Consider the following 19,090-nt stretch of genomic DNA (forward strand, 5'->3'; position numbering starts at 1 on the left):
GCAGCACACACATACACACACATGAAGAAAACAACGAAAAATAAACACTTGTGCCTGCAGTAGTTTTACAATGGCATAGCTGCGAAATTCACCTAGCAACACACACCACAACCGTTCACACTCTTCATTTATCATCCATACATGTATATTATTACGTTTTTAATACCTTTCAACCCAAAACAAAATGTAAACATGACGAGAGAAATGAACACATACCTGCTCTCAGTGGGGTCATCACCGACTGAGAGCGGAGCAGTTCGCGGGTCAAGCAGACGACGAACTCTTAAAGAGACAGTACTGATTTAACGTCTCTGCAGACCAAACTACAAAATAAAGGTGAAACCAAATAAAATGGTTCCTTTCAAAATAAAATCAGGGTTTTGGTGAGATTTCAAAAGATAAAATTAAAGTACATTTCAACCTGGTTACACTAACTTCAGTATAAATCTCTATAATAAAATTAATTGACATCATATTGTTAAAACTATTAAATCTTCACATTATGTTGATCATTTTGTTTTTATGTTTTCAACCAAAATGCATATTACAAGTCTTTGCTGTATTACAATTCAGACAACATTCCTGTGGATCTTGTCATCATTTTATTCATGACTAAAGAAGTAACTTTTGATCCACCATAGACAAATGTAGGTATGGTAATGTAATTTAAATGTGGGTGTCAGGATTCAAAAAGCCAGTGCTGGTCCAAGGCTTTACAAAGACAGCCAGGTAGCTTTTACACCACTAATGCTAATTGCTGAGCTAAGGCTTACTTACCTGCTATTATGTATTTATATATGCAATTAATTAAATTTAACCTAATTAAAAAAACAATCTAGCTATTGCTTAAATCTTTTAAGATAGTCTGATGAGGGATTAAGGGTAAGACTTCATAAAGGTTGTAGCAGTCCCATTGTTTGAGACTTGCTGTCTTTCTTTGTTTTGGGTTGATTTTACAAAATCTCTCAAGCCTAATTGCAGGGGATTCAGATCACCTGTGTACAGGGTGGGAAGACTGACTCCTGATTGAGGAGTGGAAGCAGCTTGGGGCATTTCCCTCCCAGCCAGTCATGGTGTGGCAACGCCCTTTTTGTGAAGAGGTGGGGAATGACGCACAGGGGGCTCTCACCCTGAGTCTGAATCTGTTCCTGACTCACTGAGAACCTCATTCCGCTTATGTTGCAAGCCAGAAACTCTGGTCTGTTTAGGCCCTATTGTGTTTTCTTGGCTCTCACCCTCAGTCTGAATCTGTTCCTGACTCACTGAGAACCTCATTCCGCTTATGTTGCCAGCCAGAAACTCTGGTCTGTTTAGGCCCTACTGGGTTTTCTTGGCTGCCCACATCATTCTAGTGAGGGAACTGTGTTTATTTGGGAACGCCTTGAAAACCCAAGCCCCTATACACCTTCAGATTGATTTTATTTCCCTGGGGATTGTAGGAGAAACATTTGTTTATTATACCCGGAAGAGGCATTTGTTTATTATACCCAGAAGAGGTTGTTGTAGCGGACACTGGGCATTCCCCCCTAGATTTACATGTTTTTTGTTTGTATTTTTATGTAGGTTGAGCTGGCCTGTAAGCATTTTACTGCCAGTACCACCACATAGTAATGATGCAATCTGACTCCAGAAAATTCTGCACTGATTCGACAGTTTAACACCTTTCAACATGTGCCTTTAAGTTAAGGTACAAGTGCAGTTGTTAATGTCAGTACTCTCCCACTGTGAGGACATCAATGGAGAACAGTAAATTGACTATTTGAATGTGTACCTTGCTCTGTGTGTCATTGTCAGCCTGTACCCAAATCTCCTCTCAGCATTCTGGCAGAGATTGTGGTTTCCAACAGTTAGTGGTTGATTAACCTGGACAGCAAGGTGGTAGCGTTTCAGCTCTGAGCAGCGCTAACAGCTGCTGTGGAGAGTTAGCGGTTTGGGGCTGTCAGCTTAATGTCTAGAATATATACCAGACAGGGAGAGGTGATTAACTCAATAGTTGCTTCTGTCATGTGGACAAATATGCAGATTGAATGCACAAGTAGATGGTGTTTTGTCAAGACTGTATGTGGAAGTTTTTTTCTTTTTCTTCTTGGATAACTTGTTTCCACCCTGAGGCAGTGTGTCATCAGAGGCGCATCACAGAACATCAGCTGTATCCTGTACACGCAGGATATAAAACAAGCACTAGCTTCCTTGTATGGTTGTCCTGGACTGCGGTGCTAAACTAGAATGGTGTGGGAACATTTATGCTTAGTCTGAAGGATAAGCTCTGACTGCTACTACAGTTATCAGCTGGGAGTTCACAGCTCGTTTACACCTTTCAATCGATATGGAGAAAAAAGGCTGTGTTCAAACCCGACACTGGACCTGACTGGGGGCAGATATGTGAGGTAGTCTTTGCTTAAGGAAGGGTTAAGGAATCACACTGGCTTGAAGAAATGAAAAAAGGTTTGTCTAGGGTCGAACATGACTGAAATGGAAAATTATTAGTCCTTTAATCTGGCTGCCAAAATGAAAAGCTGGTACATCTGGTAAGCTCCACTTCAAAAGTCATAATGATGGCTCTTCTCAAAAAACTGGGCATCTGAGGATGCTAAAATTCTTTAAAAAATATCAGTAGAAATAAGTTGCCTAACTACCCACTGTTCAACTTACACAACCAGGGAAGCTGGAACATCAGTCACAGTTTGCAGTGGTGCTGAGGGGTCAGTTTATATAGTGACATCATTGTAAATGGTGTGCGACATTCATGTTTTTTCTATTAATTTGAATGGCCAGGGTAACTTATATCCAATAGATATTAACAATTTACAACAATTTGAGAATGTTGTGCACTACGGCAGACAGCAAACTTGAAAACTATAGATCAAAGCAGCGATATCAACAAAAAAAAAGTAAAGAGAAGAGGAGGGAGAGAAATTCCCCAGACTCCCTTTCAAAAATATCACTAATTTTGTGAGTTTTTGAGTTAGGAGAAACTTTATAAAAAAAAATAAAAAATCTTAATTATTTGGGCCTTCTTGTAAATTCGGCAAAAGTTGTGCATTAAAGGTCCAATTTGTAAAGAAAGTTGATTTTTCAATACTTGATATGTCGGGAATGGGTTCAAAAATCAACTTTCTTACAAATAAAACCTTGAAGTTGTACGTGTTTATTTGCACGTAGAGCAAGAAAGATCCGCTCACAAGTGGTCACTTGAGATGTACGTCGAGACAAACAGCCTCATTGTTTATAATAATGCAGCGCTGTGAACATACAGATGCTTCTTGCTTGTCTCTTTCTTTCTCTCTCTCTCTGCTGGGAGTCTGCATCACACTTTTTAAAAATCAGTTTATGGGTTTTATAATGCCTCATTTTAGGGAAGCAACAACTGGGGATCCACAAATATTCTCTATGGTTAAGTTATGAAAAACAACACAATGCCGGTACTTGGCAATGGGAAGTTTAATTTCTTATCATATAGTACCAAAGACCCATAGCTTTTACAGTTATTGTATTAAGTCATGCTCAACTATCATCAGCTGACAATCTATGGGATGCAATAAATACTGCATGTGATTCCTAACACATTTTGTGGCAAGAGAAGGCAAATTGATGTGAACTTTCTCCATCTTTCCTGAAGATGTAGAAATACAATAAAGTGCACAGTTATTTCTGAAATCCTTTACAAGGTGATTTCACCTAAATGTCTTCTTGGCTGTAACCGGCCACTCAAGTTAAGTTCTCCTCATATTATTGCTGAGACTTTCGGTCTAACTACAGAGGTGAAATCAAATCTAAACTTTGTTGAGTGCCCGCTTTCCCAGAGATGTCAGCAGATGGCTAGTATGTGATTGGATTTTATTGCCAAAGAGAAAAATCCGACCCCTGAATGCAGCACATGAAGAGAGATTTAGAGAGCTACACCCCTCTGCTGTGGGCAGCCAATATTTCCCCATCTTACTCTTCTTTTTGTCATGTATCAGCGTTACACTGTGAGAGAAAATTACCAACAAGATTGGAGTGTGTGTCTCTGATCTGCAGACATCTTCTACTGCGGAGCTGTCTCGTTATCTTACCTGTCCAATAAAACATCAGCAGATGGGAACTGGCGGTGAGAGCGCTGTCTAGAACAATCAAAGAATGCTTGCTGGTTGTGTTTTATGCAGTTTACAAGGATGCAGTTGGCATTTCGATGTGTTTAAGGCATTTTTCTCAACAACTTGTTACATTTTTTTTAAATGATTTTCTCTGATAAATACCTGTATGTTTTACTGGTGCAATAGGACATTGATCAAAGCAGTTTAAAGTAAAAAAAATCTTCTTGCAATGTAAACAAGTCAAACTGCCTTTGTAAAAGAAAGCATAGATACAGTCAGGGAGACAACAACTATAACAATAACTGGCTGGGGCAGAATAAAGGATGTAACAACCTCTATTTAAGTTTATCTTACTGAGAGCATGACATCATGTAAAAGCAAATTTTGATAACATTTCTAAAAAAAATTTTAGCTAAGTAGTCTGAAGAAAGTTTTAGCCATACACTAAACATGATGCATTCATGGTACACAAGGAAATTCTAGATGAATGCATGTATCAAGACAGATTTCATGAGGGGGCTCTGAAGCTGAAATAAATTACATTTTCACAGGCTACTTGAATGGAGGGATAATTCCATTATCATGCTTTGACATTTTTTCGTCATTTGCAGGATTTTTGCTTTTGTGATGAACTAATGGATCCATTACAGATATGGTCCTAATTAAAATTATTTATTCAAACGCAGCCTGCTGAGAGAACGCATTAAGCCCATTGTCTCTTTGTTTACTTCTTTTGTTGAGTCTTGCACACTGAAAAAAAGTCATCATGGGACAAGATCATCTATCAAATAAGCCAGTCAGGAAAGTCGGTAGTGTGACATGCCAAAGAGTTGAACACTGAAAAAAACACTGTTTGGAAAAAAGTAAGCATTGCTTTGTGAAAATAATGATTGATTGATTGATTGATTGATTGATGTTTTATTTTTTTCTAGCTGTTATGTGTCTGTCGTTATCATTCTGAATGCCAGTATTTATTGTATTATTTGATAAAAAATAAAATTTTTGTTCTTACATCTTTTAATTTTTTGCTTTTCTTGTATAAAAATAAAAGTACACGTCCACAACAACAGAAGCTCCTCTTTCCCACAGAAAACACTGCTCCTGAAACATCTTGCAGTAATAATGCATTTAATCTTGTGACTTTGTGACATCACACTACGTCACCATGTCAAAAATTTGCATGATTTATGACTAGCGGTACATAAAAATGTATTTAGCACAGCTGCTGTTTTAAGTAGTGCAGGGTCAGGTGTGTTTGAGCTGACCAATCAGAGGAGACTGGTTATTTGCGTGTTGTCCCTATGACACATCAGGGACCATACATGTATCGAGATGAAGATCATGAATATCCCATTTTCTTTCCCTGCTCAACCTTGACAAACATGCCCTGACTCGAAGCACCTGACTGCTGTAGTGACTCACCTTTCCTCACCTCAGTCGTCCTTGTGAACCCTCTGTGGTATGGCTGGCTCCCTGGCTGAGAGATTGGTGGGTGTCTGATGGTTTCTGGCTAGTTCAGGTGCTGGTCACCAGCTGCTAGCTGGCCAGGTGGCTGCTAACTGGCTCCTGGCAAGCTGTCTCAATAGCTATCAGCTGCTGGCTGGCTGTGCGGCCGGTTACCTGCTGCTGCTAGGCTGTGGGATGGAGACTGGCTGCTGGTACACTGATTGGTTTGTTCTCACCTTGGGAGACTGAGTGGCTGGATTAGAGCTTGTGACGCTGAAAAACCACTAGAAATTATAATGGCTGCATGTCTGAGGCATCTTATGACCATCTGCTACAGCTGGAGACCTATAATTAAAAACAGATATGATGACAAACATGATGCATATTTATATAGTATAGTTTCACATAAAAGGGAAATTCCAGTATTTTCCAACATGGGTCTTATTCATATGATTGTCGCCATTTCCACTAATGGGTCCTGCCACTGTAACTGTGTACCTGCAAACCTCCATTGTAAAGATTTGGGAATTGTCGTATCATATTAATGTTATGGTTTTACAAAAGGGTCCAAAGGCAAGACACAGATGCAGGTAGGTTAAAAAACAAAAAGCGAGCCATAGCTGTAGTCCCAGAATCCAAAAATACGAGCAACAAAAAGGCAAGCGACAAAAAGCTGGCAGAACCCTTGGACAAAAATCAGACAAACTGACTATGAGTAAGTGAAAAATGCAGGCTTTAACACACAGGAATGAAGAAAAAACAACGGGAAAACAGACAAAGACAAGAAGTGGAAAGTAAAACATGACACATGAGGATATAACTTACAAAATAACGCAGGAAATGACTGAACTAAAACCTCAGACCACTACACTTAAAGTTTTACACAAACACTTGGGATGTAGTGAGGTATCATTCTGGATGACTATTAGCTGCACTTTGGTGTAAATTTCCTTGTAATACCTTCCTACTGTACATTACAGCAAATGTTCTTTTTTTAGCATACAACTCAACTACAAACCAAGCTAGCAGTAATTGCTTGAGAGTTTAAAAGAAACTATTGATGCCATTGTCATCTAACATAAAACTGAATGTATTTCCACTATGTAATCGCCTCTCTATGTGGTCATTTTCATTTTTTTACCATCAGTGTCTACCTTAAACTCACACTTTATGCACATACTGGACTTGCTGTGGAAGACAACAACCAGTGTCTCTCTCTCTTTGGGTCCACACTTTGTTCGGCACCATATGGACCACTGTACACACAAGCAGAATGCTCTCGTATTGGTGCATTTCTGACACAGTAGCCTCATTAAGGCATGTTAGCTGCCCTTTCTGTTCAATACACCTCATTTTGGACAGAACTCTTGGAACTGTAGTCTACAAGTAAAACACACAGGTACCAAATCAACCAAAAATCTTTGTAACTTTAAGGTGTGTGGGGGTTATATAAGTCAGACGTCATCACTGTATCTCACTGTCAATACTGCCCTGTGTGGGTCTGTCCACACTCAGTAGCTTACATTGATTCAGTATAGACTGTCAATTGTCAACAGACTAAGCACTAACTGATCTGTGCCTTTTGTGTATGTAAACTACAGTTAGTGGACTTGTAAGGGAATAAAGTAAATAAAGGACAGCATCTAGGCTGGGTCTGTTTATAGAGGGGTCATCGGTAGAGCTGAGTTTGCAGTGGATCCTGAGACAATACAATAAAAAGGAACAATGACACCAACAATGAGCTAAAAAAACACACACACACACCCACACACACAAAATAAACATGAAACACACTCACAAAGTGATTAAAGAAACAAACACGAAAAAATGTGACAAGTGTGATGAGGCTGAGAGATGGGACTCCTGCCAGCTAATCCAGTGCCAGTATCCACAGCAGCTAGAGCAGCGCCAGGCTGAATCACTAGAAGATGAGGCGTCAGTCTTCCAGGCTACCGACCTTGTTCTCTGCCAGGTGAAATAATTGTGTGACTCAGGATAATCTGCATATTCAGAGCAGTGTTACAGTTGTACAGAAGGTATAAAGACAGCCGGCAGTCAGTGATATAAAGCATGCATGCCAAGGAAAAACCCAGTTTCCAACAGTAGTTTGTCTATGAATTCTGCCAAAAATAGGAAAGGTCTTTGTCATATCCAAGCTGATGCTTCAGATGATGCTATTGGTCAATTGGCTGTGAAAAAATGGTAAGTAACTGTATCAGCTTTGCAAATGCTGCAACACAGGTGTGTATTGATGTGTGCCCGCAGTCTGAGAACAGATTACTTTGATTCAGAGATCTGATAGTTGCATTGTTTGTGCCTCTTTGAAAGGCAAGGCAAGGCTGGGCAAATGTATTTGTATAGCACCTTTCACGTGCAAGGCAATTCAATACAAACAAAAACAATACAGAATAAATGATAAAAACAATAATACCAAAAGCAGATGATAAAAACAATAATAGCAGGCCAAAATGTGCCACTCACTACAGACAGCCAGAACTTTTCTGTCACTAACAAATGCTCTTCACTGACATTTATCCTAATATCTACAGTATGTAGCAGTGTTTGGAATTGTGATTGAGTAACTACTTAACTGTTGACTCAGACATTTTGGCTTCATATAAAGTTGAGAACAAACTGAGTGAAGACTTCAGTTAAGATTAAGAAAAGGCAAGTAGATGGTCCTCGACGGTCAGATTTTTCCTACCCAGCCCGCTGACTGTTACCCATGTTTTTTCAGATGGTAGTCTTGGTTGAGAGGGCATAGGATTACAGATTCTGGGGAGAGTGAAAAACAGAAGCAGGTTTTTGGTTGAAAAAAGAAAGAGTCACTTTTGTTTTGACATGTTTTGACTACTCATTTGATCTATTCCTCTATGGAAGAATTATCCTATCTTTATTCAAGAGCGTAGATTTTTCAGTTTGAGAGCATGATTTCATTCCTTTTCAGTGACACAGCTCCTTCTCGGGCTCAGATTTATTCTCCTCATGCTCACATTTTGTGCTCGCACTGAGATGTTTGCTGCTTTCTTTCAAAATGTGTGCTTGAACTCAAAAATCACATGCTTGTGCTCACACATCTTCTTCTTGCACACAAAAATTTCACTCGCATTCAAATATGTCCTGTGCTCGCTCAGATCTAAAGTCTGCGCGCTCAAATCTAATGTGCACGCACTCAGAACAAGCACCTCCTCTCCGGTTGAGGAGTCTGCTCAGACTCAAGGCTGTCCCTCCCTGCGCTCAAAATATTGTGTTTCACCAGCCAATAGGGGACACAGCTAGAGTGTGGACCAATCAAATGACGGATGCCGTCTTGGGTGCGTTCCTTCGCACTTTTTTTGAGTGCTCCGTAGGGGTATATGGTCTGTTTGTAAAACTGCTTCTCTCAAAATACACCAATTTACCATATTAGCCAGCTATTTGAATCATCACCTATTTAAGACGCCAGCATATTTATATATAATTCATCTTAAGTAATCCTAAAAAGAGTTATCGTAGTTTAGATTTTTTTCAATTTAATGGATATATGTCATATAGTATAAATACTCACAACAGTGTAGGAATGTTATGATAGTCAAGTGGTTAAGTAGGCTACACTGCCAGATATTGCATTTTAAACCACACAGAGACGTCGCATTATCGTCGCAGCGGAGGTTTGCCAATTCTCCGCCGTTGGTTGTTCACACAGAGTCGAGCAGCTCCGGCGTAAAAGACAAACCAGAGTAATTCACACAGAAAGCCGGCGCCGGCGTGACGGTACACATCATGAAGATGACAGGTAGATCTGAGTGAGCACAGGACATATTTGAATGCGAGTGAAATTTTTGTGTGCAAGAAGAAGATGTGTGAGCACAAGCATGTGATTTTTGAGTTTAAGCACACATTTTGAGAGAAAGCAGCAAACATCTCAGTGCGAGCACAAAATGTGAGCATGAGGAGAATAAATCTGAGCCCGAAAAGGAGCTGTGTCACTGAAAAGGAATGAAATCATGCTCTCAAACTGAAAATCTACGCTCTTGAATAAAGATAGGATAATTCTTCCATATTCCTCTACCAATCTGTTTGTGGTTTGAAGATCTGGGAAAAATGCTCTCAGAGCAAGTCAGTCAAAGTCATGTTGGGATCAAGCTATACAATTACAATCAGTAATGGTTCATAATATCTATAACTTACGGTGGCCCTGAGAGCTCACAGCACTGCAACGTAAGAAAACACATACAAAAAGACAAAACACAAGCAAATTAAGAAAACATCTTCATCAATTTGACAACACATGCGCAGCATTTAGAAAACAAGCTGCAAAGACCACAACGCAACACATTAGAAATAAGCGATGCAAAGACCACAACGCAACACATTAGAAAAAAGCGATGCAAAGACCACAACGCAACACATTAGAAAAAAGCGATGCAAAGACCACAACGCAACACATTAGAAATAAGCGATGCAAAGACCACAACGCAACACATTAGAAAAAAGCGATGCAAAGACCACAACACATTAGAAAAACACACTGCAAAGACCACAACGCAACACATTAGAAAAAAGCGATGCAAAGACCACAACACATTAGAAAAAACACACTGCAAAGACCACAACGCAACACATTAGAAAAAAGCGATGCAAATAGGCCGCAACACAATGGAAGTGTTTCCAGAGAACACTTTTTTTGTTTCTTTTTTTTGTTTCCAGAGGACACTTAAAAGTGATGCACACGTCCGGACACTTACGTTTTATCTCATTTTCCAACACCACTGACGAAAAGAGAACCTTAATAGCGCTGTGACTCAAAATCTGCGTCAACAACAAGCGTGTCCGGACGAACTAGCAAATTCACTCCTGAGGTGTCAAGAACAGTAGCCTGGTCAGTGGCTGTACGCCTCTTAGTTTGACACTGTAATTACTTTTTGCAACAATTTTTGAAACACCCCTCTAGAGGAGTCTTATAAATAATGCAGAAAGCCTAACACGGGGTGGTTGGGATGGTTGGATGGGTCATATACAGGACTTTTTCTGTCAGACTGGGGTTTGCATCTTGTCTAACCAGGAGTCAAGATTGAATTGTTTTTAAGTCAGGTCACATAAGTTAGTTAGTGTACATCACAAAATTTAAGACACATAAATGACATGACTGACTGAAGTTATTTTATCTCAAAGCATGATCTTTTCCTAAACCTACCCAAGTACTTTTGGTGTGTGCCACTTTTTTGCAATAGATTCCAGGTCATTTGACCAAAAATCGGATGGATTCGGCTCACTGACTGACTTCAGTTTTCTGCCTCTAACCTAACCTAACCCCAAACCCTAACCCTCAGTCACTGACTGAATTCAGTTCTCTGCCTCTAACCTAAACCTAACAATTTCACCTCTGATCCATCCCATTCACTTTGCATTGGGACACGATTTGGGGAATATTTCAATAGCTTCCCAGTCATTTGACCCAGTGACTCAAGATCAATGCCAAAATGCCTTCTGATACTGGTTGAATGAGACACACCTGTTTTTATTCAATTTGGTGGAATTTTTATTTTTCATGAATATTTTAAAGCTTGCCTCTAGCCAAACCCTAACCCTACTTTTAAAAAATGTCATTAAAGATAGGTACCAACCGAATCCAAATAACCAGAAAAGTGCTCCTAAACACTTTCTGGGGGAGCAATTGAAAAATTTTGCCACTGACACTTGGATTTTAGTAGAATTTGTATTTTTCAGTTCTCATGAATATTTTAGACACAGATCACCATTTTCTATGAAAATATCGGCCGATTCTTTTCAATAGCTTCCAGGTCTTTTGACCAAATGACTAAAACTGTTTCACAAATGTCGGCTATAATGGCTGAATGAGACAACCCAGTTTTTATTGGATTTTAGTGGAATTTGTATTTTTCATGAATATTTTATTGAAAACTCACCATTGTTCATGAAAACATCGGACGATTTTTTCAATAGCTCCCAGGTCTTTTGACCGATTGACTAGAAATCGATCACAAATTTCGTCCTATACTGGCTGAATGAGACACAGCAGTTGATATTCGATTTTAGTGGAATTTGTGTTTTTCATGAATATTTAAAAGAAAAGTCACCAATTTTCATGAAAACATTGGCCGATTCATGGCCGAGGTCATTTGAGCCATCGCCCAATTTTTTCAATAGCTCCCAGGTCATTTGAGCCATCGACTCGAAATCAAAGCCGACATGTCTTGTTATACTGGTAGAATGAGACACAGCAGTTTTTATTGGATTTTAGTGGAATTTCTATTTTTCAGGAATATTTGAATGAAAAATCACCATTTTTGGCGAATACACCGCCCAAATTTTTTCAATAGCTCCCAGGTCATTTGAGCCATCAACTCGAAATCAATGGCCAAATGTCTTGTTATACTGCTAGAATGAGACACAGCAGTTTTTATTGGATTTTAGTGGAATTTCTATTTTTCAGGAATATTTGAATGAAAAATCACCATTTTTGGCGAATACACCGCCCGATTTTTTCAATAGCTCCCAGGTAATTTGAGCCATCGACTCGAAATCAATGGCCAAATGTCTTGTTATACTGGTAGAATGAGACACAGCAGTTTTTATTGGATTTTAGTGGAATTTCTATTTTTCAGGAATATTTGAATGAAAAATCACCATTTTTGGCGAATACACCACCCGATTTTTTCAATAGCTCCCAGGTCATTTGAGCCATCGACATGAAATCAATGGCCAAATGTCTTGTTATACTGGTAGAATGAGACACAGCAGTTTTTATTGGATTTTAGTGGAATTTCTATTTTTCAGGAATATTTGAATGAAAAATCACCATTTTTGGCGAATACACCGCCCGATTTTTTCAATAGCTCCCAGGTCATTTGAGCCATCGACTCGAAATCAATGGCCAAATGTCTTGTTATACTGGTAGAATGAGACACAGCAGTTTTTATTGGATTTAAGTGGAATTTCTATTTTTCAGGAATATTTGAATGAAAAATCACCATTTTTGGCAAATACACCGCCCGATTTTTTCAATAGCTCCCAGGTCATTTGAGCCATCGACTCGAAATCAATGCCGACATGTCTTGTTATACTGGTAGAATGAGACACAGCAGTTTTTATTGGATTTTAGTGAAATTTCTATTTTTCATGAATATTTGAATGAAAAATCAACATTTTTGGCGAATACACAGCCCGATTTTTTCAATAGCTCCCAGGTAATTTGAGCCATCGACTCGAAATCAATGGCCAAATGTCTTGTTATACTGGTAGAATGAGACACAGCAGTTTTTATTGGATTTTAGTGGAATTTCTATTTTTCAGGAATATTTGAATGAAAAATCACCATTTTTGGCGAATACACCACCCGATTTTTTCAATAGCTCCCAGGTCATTTGAGCCATCGACATGAAATCAATGGCCAAATGTCTTGTTATACTGGTAGAATGAGACACAGCAGTTTTTATTGGATTTTAGTGGAATTTCTATTTTTCAGGAATATTTGAATGAAAAATCACCATTTTTGGCGAATACACCGCCCGATTTTTTCAATAGCTCCCAGGTCATTTGAGCCATCGACTCGAAATCAATGGCCAAATGTCTTGTTATACTGGTAGAATGAGACACAGCAGTTTTTATTGGATTTAAGTGGAATTTCTATTTTTCATGAATATTTGAATGAAAAATCACGATTTTTGGCTAATACACCGCCCGATTTTTTCAATAGCTCCCCGGTCATTTGAGCCATCAACTCGAAATCAATGGCCAAATGTCTTGTTATACTGGTAGAATGAGACACAGCAGTTTTTATTGGATTTTAGTGGAATTTCTTTTTTTCATGAATATTTGAATGAAAAATCACCATTTTTGGCGAATACACCGCCCGATTTTTTCAATAGCTCCCAGGTCATTTGAGCCATCGACTCGGATAAATGGCCAAATGTCTTGTTATACTGGTAGAATGAGACACAGCAGTTTTTATTGGATTTTAGTGGAATTTCTATTTTTCAGGAATATTTGAATGAAAAATCACCATTTTTGGCGAATACACCGCCCGATTTTTTCAATAGCTCCCAGGTCATTTGAGCCATCGACTCGAAATCAAAGCCGACATGTCTTGTTATACTGGTAGAATGAGACACAGCAGTTTTTATTGGATTTTAGTGGAATTTCTATTTTTCAGGAATATTTGAATGAAAAATCACCATTTTTGGCGAATACACCGCCCGATTTTTTCAATAGCTCCCAGGTCATTTGAGCCATCAACTCGAAATCAATGGCCAAATGTCTTGTTATACTGCTAGAATGAGACACAGCAGTTTTTATTGGATTTTAGTGGAATTTCTATTTTTCAGGAATATTTGAATGAAAAATCACCATTTTTGGCGAATACACCGCCCGATTTTTTCAATAGCTCCCAGGTAATTTGAGCCATCGACTCGAAATCAATGGCCAAATGTCTTGTTATACTGGTAGAATGAGACACAGCAGTTTTTATTGGATTTTAGTGGAATTTCTATTTTTCAGGAATATTTGAATGAAAAATCACCATTTTTGGCGAATACACCACCCGATTTTTTCAATAGCTCCCAGGTCATTTGAGCCATTGACATGAAATCAATGCCGACATGTATTGTTATACTGGTAGAATGAGACACAGCAGTTTTTATTGGATTTTAGTGGAATTTCTATTTTTCAGGAATATTTGAATGAAAAATCACCATTTTTGGCGAATACACCGCCCGATTTTTTCAATAGCTCCCAGGTCATTTGAGCCATCGACATAAAATCAATGCCGACATGTATTGTTATACTGGTAGAATGAGACACAGCAGTTTTTATTGGATTTTAGTGGAATTTCTATTTTTCAGGAATATTTGAATGAAAAATCACCATTTTTGGCGAATACACCGCCCAATTTTTTCAATAGCTCCCAGGTCAATTGAACCATCGACTCGAAATCAATGGCCAAATGTTTTGGTATACTGGTAGAATGAGACACAGCAGTTTTTATTGGATTTTAGTGGAATTTCTATTTTTCAGGAATATTTGAATGAAAAATCACCATTTTTGGCGAATACACCGCCCTATTTTTTCAATAGCTCCCAGGTCATTTGAGCCATCGATTCGAAATCAATGGCCAAATGTCTTGTTATACTGGTAGAATGAGACACAGCAGTTTTTATTGGATTTTAGTGGAATTTCTATTTTTCAGGAATATTTGAATGAAAAATCACCATTTTTGGCGAATACACCGCCCGATTTTTTCAATAGCTCCCAGGTCATTTGAGCCATCAACGCGAAATCAATGGCCAAATGTCTTGTTATACTGGTAGAATGAGACACAGCAGTTTTTATTGGATTTTAGTGGAATTTCTATTTTTCAGGAATATTTGAATGAAAAATCACCATTTTTGGCGAATACACCGCCCGATTTTTTCAATAGCTCCCAGGTCATTTGAGCCATTGACTCGAAATCAATGGCCAAATGTCTTGTTATACTGGTAGAATGAGACACAGCAGTTTTTATTGGATTTTAGTGGAATTTCTATTTTTCATGAATATTTTAATGAAAAATCACCATTTTTGGCGAATACACCGCCCGATTTTTTCAATAGCTCCCAGGTCATTTGTGCCATCGACTCGAAATCAATGGCCAAATGTCTTGTTATACTGGTAGAATGAGACACAGCAATTTTTATTGGATTTTAGTGGAATTTCTATTTTTCATGAATATTTGAATGAAAAATCACCATTTTTGGCGAATACACCACCCGATTTTTTCAATAGCTCCCAGGTCATTTGTGCCATCGACTCGAAATCAATGGCCAAATGTCTTGTTATACTGGTAGAATGAGACACAGCAGTTTTTATTGGATTTTAGTGGAATTTCTATTTTTCAGGAATATTTGAATGAAAAATCACCATTTTTGGCGAATACACCACCCGATTTTTTCAATAGCTCCCAGGTCATTTGTGCCATCGACTCGAAATCAATGGCCAAATGTCTTGTTATACTGGTAGAATGAGACACAGCAATTTTTATTGGATTTTAGTGGAATTTCTATTTTTCATGAATATTTGAATGAAAAATCACCATTTTTGGCGAATACACCACCCGATTTTTTCAATAGCTCCCAGGTCATTTGAGCCATCGACTCGAAATCAATGGCCAAATGTCTTGTTATACTGGTAGAATGAGACACAGCAGTTTTTATTGGATTTTAGTGGAATTTCTATTTTTCAGGAATATTTGAATGAAAAATCACCATTTTTGGCGAATACACCGCCCTATTTTTTCAATAGCTCCCAGGTCATTTGAGCCATCGACTCGAAATCAATGGCCAAATGTCTTGTTATACTGGTAGAATGAGACACAGCAGTTTTTATTGGATTTTAGTGGAATTTCTATTTTTCAGGAATATTTGAATGAAAAATCACCATTTTTGGCGAATACACCGCCCGATTTTTTCAATAGCTCCCAGGTCATTTGAGCCATCAACGCGAAATCAATGGCCAAATGTCTTGTTATACTGGTAGAATGAGACACAGCAGTTTTTATTGGATTTTAGTGGAATTTCTATTTTTCAGGAATATTTGAATGAAAAATCACCATTTTTGGCGAATACACCGCCCGATTTTTTCAATAGCTCCCAGGTCATTTGAGCCATTGACTCGAAATCAATGGCCAAATGTCTTGTTATACTGGTAGAATGAGACACAGCAGTTTTTATTGGATTTTAGTGGAATTTCTATTTTTCATGAATATTTGAATGAAAAATCACCATTTTTGGCGAATACACCACCCGATTTTTTCAATAGCTCCCAGGTCATTTGTGCCATCGACTCGAAATCAATGGCCAAATGTCTTGTTATACTGGTAGAATGAGACACAGCAATTTTTATTGGATTTTAGTGGAATTTCTATTTTTCATGAATATTTGAATGAAAAATCACCATTTTTGGCGAATACACCACCCGATTTTTTCAATAGCTCCCAGGTCATTTGAGCCATCGACTCGAAATCAATGGCCAAATGTCTTGTTATACTGGTAGAATGAGACACAGCAGTTTTTATTGGATTTTAGTGGAATTTCTATTTTTCAGGAATATTTGAATGAAAAATCAACTTTTTTGGCAAATACACTGCCCGATTTTTTCAATAGCTCCCAGGTCATTTGAGCCATCGACTCGAAATCAATGGCCAATTGTCTTTTTATACTGGTAGAATGAGACACAGCAGTTTTTATTGGATTTTAGTGGAATTTCTATTTTTCAGGAATATTTGAATGAAAAATCACCATTTTTGGCGAATACACCGCCCGATTTTTTGAATAGCTCCCAGGTCATTTGAGCCATCGACTCGAAATCAATGCCGACATGTCTTGTTATACTGGTAGAATGAGACACAGCAGTTTTTATTGGATTTTAGTGGAATTTCTATTTTTCAGGAATATTTGAATGAAAAATCACCATTTTTGGCGAATACGCCGCCCGATTTTTTCAATAGCTCCCAGGTCATTTGAGCCATTGACTCGAAATCAATGGCCAAATGTCTTGTTATACTGGTAGAATGAGACACAGCAGTTTTTATTGGATGTTAGTGGAATTTCTATTTTTCAGGAATATTTGAATGAAAAATCACCATTTTTGGCGAATACACCACCCGATTTTTTCAATAGCTCCCAGGTCATTTGAGCCATCAACTCGAAATCAATGGCCAAATGTCTTGTTATACTGATAAAATGAGACTCAGCAGTTTTTATTGGATTTTAGTGGAATTTCTATTTTTCAGGAATATTCGAATGAAAAATCACCATTTTTGGCGAATACACCGCCCGATTTTTTCAATAGCTCCCAGGTCATTTGAGCCATCGACTCGAAATCAATGCCGACATGTCTTGTTATACTGGTAGAATGAGACACAGCAGTTTTTATTGGATTTTAGTGAAATTTCTATTTTTCATGAATATTTGAATGAAAAATCAACATTTTTGGCGAATACACCGCCTGATTTTTTCAATAGCTCCCAGGTCATTTGAGCCATCGACATGAAATCAATGCCGACATGTATTGTTATACTGGTAGAATGAGACACAGCAGTTTTTATTGGATTTTAGTGGAATTTCTATTTTTCATGAATGTTTAAATGAAAAATCACCATTTTTGGCGAATACACCGCCCGATTTTTTCAATAGCTCCCAGGTCATTTGAGCCATCGACTCGAAATCAATGGCCAAATGTCTTGTTATACTGGTAGAATGAGACACAGCAGTTTTTATTGGATTTTAGTGGAATTTCTATTTTTCAGGAATATTTGAATGAAAAATCACCATTTTTGGCGAATACACCGCCCGATTTTTTCAATAGCTCCCAGGTCATTTGAGCCATTAGCTAGAAATCAATGGCCAAATGTCTTGTTATACTGGTAGAATGAGACACAGCAGTTTTTATTGGATTTTAGTGGAATTTCTATTTTTCATGAATATTTGAATGAAAAATCAACATTTTTGGCGAATACACCGCCCGATTATTTCAATAGCTCCCAGGTCATTTGAGCCATCGACTCGAAATCAATGGCCAAATGTCTTGTTATACTGGTAGAATGAGACACAGCAGTTTTTATTGGATTTTAGTGGAATTTCTATTTTTCAGGAATATTTGAATGAAAAATCAACTTTTTTGGCAAATACACCGCCCGATTTTTTCAATAGCTCCAAGGTCATTTGAGCCATCGGCTCGAAATCAATGGCCAATTGTCTTTTTATACTGGTAGAATGAGACACAGCAGTTTTTATTGGATTTTAGTGGAATTTCTATTTTTCAGGAATATTTGAATGAAAAATCACCATTTTTGGCGAATACACCGCCCGATTTTTTCAATAGCTCCCAGGTCATTTGATCCATCAGCTAGAAATCAATGGCCAAATGTCTTGTTATACTGGTAGAATGAGACACAGCAGTTTTTATTGGATTTTAGTGGAATTTCTTTTTTTCATGAATATTTGAATGAAAAATCACCATTTTTGGCGAATACACCGCCCGATTTTTTCAATAGCTCCCAGGTCATTTGAGCCATCGACTCGAAATCAATGGCCAAATGTCTTGTTATACTGGTAGAATGAGACCCAGCAGTTTTTATTGGATTTTAGTGGAATTTCTATTTTTCAGGAATATTTGAATGAAAAATCACCATTTTTGGCGAATACACCGCCCGATTTTTTCAATAGCTCCCAGGTCATTTGAGCCATCGACTCGAAATCAATGCCGACATGTCTTGTTATACTGGTAGAATGAGACACAGCAGTTTTTATTGGATTTTAGTGAAATTTCTATTTTTCATGAATATTTGAATGAAAAATCACGATTTTTGGCTAATACACCGCCCGATTTTTTCAATAGCTCCCCGGTCATTTGAGCCATCGACTCGAAATCAATGGCCAAATGTCTTGTTATACTGGTAGAATGAGACACAGCAGTTTTTATTGGATTTTAGTGGAATTTCTTTTCTTCATGAATATTTGAATGAAAAATCACCATTTTTGGCGAATACACCGCCCGATTTTTTCAATAGCTCCCAGGTCATTTGAGCCATC

Source organism: Pagrus major, chromosome 12, assembly GCF_040436345.1.
Source record: "Pagrus major chromosome 12, Pma_NU_1.0".
Taxonomy (NCBI): domain Eukaryota; kingdom Metazoa; phylum Chordata; class Actinopteri; order Spariformes; family Sparidae; genus Pagrus; species Pagrus major.